General features: G+C 35.8%; 1 long non-coding RNA gene across 3 annotated transcripts in view; it reads left to right on the top strand.

The window, feature by feature from the left end:
* The window catches only part of LOC128247910 (uncharacterized), a 15,311-nt gene extending 11,506 nt beyond the window's left edge, over positions 1–3,805 (top strand). For 2 of the 3 annotated variants that reach the window (XR_008264250.1, XR_008264251.1), the window contains exons 2-3: positions 2,703–2,845; positions 3,574–3,805. This is a non-coding gene — a long non-coding RNA (uncharacterized LOC128247910). The remainder of the gene's footprint in view (positions 1–2,702; positions 2,846–3,573) is intronic. The other variant, XR_008264252.1, reaches the window with a different exon arrangement.
* Positions 3,806–6,169: the final 2,364 nt, after the last annotated feature.

Here is a 6,169-nt window from a genome sequence, read left to right as displayed (position 1 = left end):
TTCCCAACTCCCAAAAAGAAAAGCTCTACATTGTATTTGTCCCATCTTCGTTGAGCCCTGTGTGGCTAATAAAAGAAATGTATCTATCTATCTATCTATCTGTCTGTCTGTCTGTCTGTCTGTCTGTCTGTCAGTTATTAGCCTGCGGCCATGCTGGTGCACTGCCCTGATGAACTTTTAGTCAAATGTATCGATCCCAGTACTTATTTTGTTAAAGCATGGTAATTATTCTACCGGTCCTTTTTGCCGAACAGCTAAGTTACACGGACATAAGCACACGAACACCGATTATGAAATGGTGGTGGGGGATAAACACACACACACACACACACACACACACACACATACACACACAGACACACATACACACACACATATATACGACGGGTTACTTTCAGTTTCCGTCAACTAAAATTTAGTCATAAGGCTTTGGTTGGCCCGAGGCTATAATAGAAGATACTTGCTCAAGGTGCTACGCTGTAGCATTGAACCCAGCACCATGTAGTTGGGAGCAAGCTTCTTACCACACAGCCACGCCTGCGTGTATGTATGTATGCATGTGTGTATCTATGTGTGTATGTATGTACGCATGTATGTTTATATATAAAAACATGTTTATATACATATCTGTATATATATATACATATGTGTGTGTGCGTGCGTGTGCGTGCGTGTGCGTGTGTGTGTGTATACGCATATGTGTGTATATGTGTATATGTATGTATGTATCTATCTCTCTGTCTGTCTATCTGTGTATGCGCGTGTGTTTTTATGCGTGTACATTAAAAATATGCTTGTTTTTTTTAGTTTTCGTTGTTAATTACGAATCTAGTTATATCAATTATCTTATTTGTATTTTCTTAATTATGTTCCCTTTCCTTAACACCTGTCAACTCATCTCCCCATCCACTCTACAAAATTTTCCTCATTCTCCCTCATCTATCATTTTCAATTCCTTGAGTTCGCAGAATCCTTCTTTCTATTATTTTTTATTTTTCTTAATCTCCTCCTCCTACTCCTTGATCTGTGCTTGTTTTTTTTTAACTATGATTTCACTTCGATTTTCTCGTTTCATTTTCACATTTTCACTCATCTTTGATTTTTTAAACCTCTTCCACACACTTTTTGAGTAATTTTCTTAACAGCTTCCGTCATTTTAAATTATCCTTTGCTCTTTGGATTATTTTCAATCATATGTGACATGCTACCTCGTTGACAATGTACAACAACAACAACAACAATGACAAAGAAAGAAAGAAAAAAGTGATGAGGTATTTGCGTCCCTCTATTCAAATGAATGCACACAAATATATGCAACACAGTATTACACACACACACGCACGCACACACGCACGCACGCACACACACACTTACACACACACACACACACACACACACACACACACAGACACACACACACACACTCACTTGAATACATTCTTAAACTTTCCTCGTCTGGACTAACGGCCATTTGAACTCAGAACGTAAGGACGGACGAAATGCCGCTAAGCATTTTCTCCGGCCTGCTAACGATTCTGCCAGTTCGCCGTCCTGTATTTGATTCATAACAACGAAGGTGGTGCGCTGGTAGAGTCGTTAGCACGCCGGACAAAAATGCTTAGCGGCATTTCGTCCGTCTTTACATCCTAAGTTCAAATTCCGCTGAGGTCAATTTTGTTTTCCATTCTTTCGAGGTCGATAAAATAATTACTTCTTGAGAACTGGGGTCGATGTAATCACTTATTCCATTCCCGCCAAATTTCAGACCTTGTGCCTATAGTAAAAAAAAATATTGCTAAAACAACAGCTTCTGTATTTCTGAACTAGCAACCTCTTACAATGTTTACCCCAGCACACACGGTAAATCTTCATCATCCTATCTTCCTTTCTCTGTCTTACACACCAAGCTCTGCATCCCTCTAAATGTTTAGCTTGTCAACTTCTCAGAATGCGTCACTCCTAGAGCTTATTTCTTACTTTTTTCTCATAAGTATCAACATTTATATATGTACCAGCACTTCAACTCTACTGACCTTTCCTGCATGCGAGGTCCTCCAAAGATCATGACCACCACTTCATTTTCTCTGACTGAACAATAATGAAAGTTTGAAATTTTGGCACGGGCACAACAATTTTTGAGGGGATGGGCAAATCGATTAAGTCGACCCCCCCCCACCAGTATTTGACTGATACTTATTTCATCGACCTGGAAAGGATGAAAGATAAAGTCGACTTCGGCTGGATTTCAACTTAGAACACAGAGCATAACAACGGATGTTATGTCGTTAAGCATTTAATCCGGCGTACTAACTGTTTTGCCAGCTCGCCGCCTTTGCCTAAACAATAATAGTAAAAAGAATATCACATGGAATGGTTTTATTACTTTTATTTCAAAGATAAATATGCAAAATTTGCAACTTTATCACGAATATGTATTTAAAGTTTTTGTAATATTATGTTAAGTGTTCATATTTATGTTTGCATTTTTCCTTATGTTTTACTCAAAATATTATCCATATATCGAGAAATGCTGTATTTATGCACAGTAAGCGTTAGCTTCAAGATTATTCGTCTCTTATCTCAACTAAAGTACGCATCTTAATGGCACCAGAATAAGTCATTACTTACAGGCGATGAAAGGTGGGAAAAAAAGGCTTAACAGATTTATCTAGCTCTCATCTGATTTGCTTCTTTTCTTTTAGCTTCTGCTTCGATGCTGTGAAGTAATTCATAACCTGAAATGAGTAAAATGAAAAAAAAAAACAAAAAAATCCAACCGGGGCTTAAATTACTTCACAAAACAAAGAGAAAGTATATAAGATAGAAAAAAAGAAAAAAGAAAAAGGTAAAAATTAACGCTTGCGATTCTCGTGGGATTTTATAACGCAAGAATCAATCTTTATAGAGCATTATTATGAAAATTCGTTGCATAAATCTATTCAGGAAATCTTAGTATACACGTAGCTCGAATACAAACCATTAGTCTTGTGTTTACTCGAAACCGCAAACATTCCATTTTCGTTCATTAATTGCCTTCATTATGTGTGCGTGCGCGTCCGCACACACACACACACACACACACACACACACACACACTGAGGCACGCGCACACATTTATATAACAATGTCTGCAAATAGCAGAAAGCAAACATCCACTAATATGTCTCATATAAATAAACTAATCTTATATTGCCATCAAATAGTAGTAAACACACACACACACTCTCTCCCACATATATGCACACGTGTGTGTGTGTGTGTGTTTTGATTGAGTGTACGTTTTTCGTATTGCAAAAATATATCTTGCTCCCAGTCACTGTTGTCACCTTTTCTATAACTTCAACGTGATAAACATACGTTCAAACATACAAATCGCTCGATCGTCGTCTCCAATGGGTCCCATTATTTTCTCTCGTCAAGGAAAACTTCCTTTGTTTCTGGTGAGCGAAGTATAGCATGAGTTTAAAATCTTCTACCAAACAAATTGTCAGTAAAATGTTTGTATGCAAACTAACAGATAGTACTACTTGGAAATATCTGTCACACAAAATGACAATTAATGAGTTTTTACAGTCTTTACAGTCTTTACAGCTGATTTGGTCGAAAACATTGAATCTCTAGGGTAAAAAAGTGGAAAAGAAATAAAATAAATATCATAGAATATATTTTCGAAGAAGAAGAAAATGGTAATTGGAAAAATCAAGATATAAAGTTATTACATGTTCTATGGCAAGTAAAAGCTTAAGGCGAACAGACTTTGACAATGTGAGCTCAAATCTTTAAAGAGTCTTTTCTTTCTTTTTAATTTGCAGTTTGTCTGAAATAAAACTTAAATACATTGTGTGAAATAAAACTTAAATGCATTGAATTCAAGTTTTCTTATTTTAAGAGGAATCTTAGGTGTAAAAGTTGTCTATAAAGTTAATACTTTTAGCAATTTTTGCTTGCAATTTGTTTGAATTGTGAGTGAAACAAAACTGAAATGAATCGTCATATGCACGGGGAAAAGCAAAATTCGAAGCGACGTGTCGCATATTCATTCTTAATACGTTTCCGCAGATTTGAACACAGACATGCTAATCGCTGATGTGTACGGCGTAGGAGAACAACTTCTTTACGACAAGTATATTTTCATAACACAAGTCATTAGTACAAGCGACTATGGAATGCTAATATTTAGATATGTGTATCATCAGCCAGACGTACCCGGATCAATGAATCTAATAATGGTCTTGTTTATTATTTTAGGGAACAAACTGTTTGCCGACCCATATTAACCAACCGATAATAAAATGTCCTATTAAATACGTTTACTTCAAGTTCATCATTTTAAGAAGATTCTTAGGTGTAAAAGCTGTATGTAAGCATATAACATACAATCCATTATGTATTATAATCTAAAAATATATAGCAGTAACCCAAATAAGTATGTAGAGCAATTGAGTTATTAGTACAGACTCCACATTGAAAATTTCCCTGGATTGATTAGATTTTTCTGATGTCATTCTCGGAAAAATGAGCCACGGAAATGTTCGAACACCAAAATATTCTATTTCCAGTTTTCGTTTCTTTCCATTTCTTACGTAGATACAAATCGTAAGATCTATGTTAAATGCTCTCTTATCTGTAGCTTGCTTTGTTATAGTTGTTTATTAAAACAAGGTGGTAGAGCTGAAAGAATCGTTAGTCGAGCAAAATTCTAAGTAGCTTTTCTTCCAGCCTTAGTTCTAAGTTCAAATTCCGCCGAGGTCGGCTTTACTTTTCATCCTTTCACGGTCGACAAAGTAAGAACAAGTCGATGTATTCGGCTTCCACATTCCTCTCAAAATTGCTGTCCTTGTGCCAAAATTAGAGTTATTGTTGTTAAAACCTAACACATTAATCTCCAAACAAACTTTTTCATCGAAATTTAAGCTTTGTCTATTCGACTGTTTGACTATTCGGCTATTTAACTAGTCGGCAGATGTAATTTGAGGGAGATCTAGCTGCTATTTTCTAACCAATCTAATGATCTATCTTGTACAAAGATAACTAAATTAAAAGCACATAGGTTCATTAACTTTGTACAACAAACCTAAGCGGCAAGTAAACTAACCAGTTTCGAATTCAATGTGGAATCTTTCTACCTGTGTCACAAACGGCTTTGGAGGCTATACGAACATTTTAAATATACATTTCAACGGGTTTGCACAGATATCACAAAACATCTTATCCAACCATTTAAAATCCCCACCAACCAAACAACCGCTTGGAATTGGTTATTTTAGACGACTCCGATAGGAAGAAAAGAAAATTTGACCTCGGCAGGAATTGAACTCAACACACAGACACACATACGCACAGACACACATACGCACAGACGCACAGACGCACAGACACAAACAAAAAGCACACACGCGCGTGTGCACGGCTAGAAAGAAAAAAAAAACGACATAAAATACCATATTACTATGCGGCAATTTATATAGGCGCCACCAATGACTGCCAATTTGTATGCACAACCGCTCTGTCCCCCCACTTCGCACCCTTTTTCTCTCATATACAGTTTGGGGAGTTATAAGCATACACACAAGGTGTGCGTGTGTATGTGTGCGTGTGTGAATACATGTGCGTGTGTGTGCGTGCGTGTGTATGTGCGTGTGTGTGTTTGTTGCAAAGTTTATTTGAAAAATCTTATGAGGAACACCGTTGCTACACAAGTTTTCTCGCTAGAATCAATGAAGTGAATTACGCGTTTTCTTTTATGTATGTATGTATGGAGGTATGTATATATATGCATGGATGCATGTATATACATATACACACGTATATGCATATATACATATTTTACATATATTCCACATATATACATATATACATATATACATACATACATACATACAGGCATACATATACATACATATATACACACATATGTATATACAATATTGTATATACTTGAATATTTTTATGAATATATACATTTTCATATAAATATTCATATATATATATATATATATATATACACTCACGCGCACATACATACATACATACATACACACCAACCCACTCACACACACACATACACACACACACATACACACACACGCACAACAAAAACACAAAAATATATACGTATGTATATATACATATATATATATATATATATATATATATATATATATATATA

Source organism: Octopus bimaculoides, chromosome 5 (assembly GCF_001194135.2).
Source record: "Octopus bimaculoides isolate UCB-OBI-ISO-001 chromosome 5, ASM119413v2, whole genome shotgun sequence".
NCBI lineage: Eukaryota > Metazoa > Mollusca > Cephalopoda > Octopoda > Octopodidae > Octopus > Octopus bimaculoides.
Note: the sequence above shows the minus strand (reverse complement) of the source record. Positions and strands in the feature narration are given on the sequence as shown.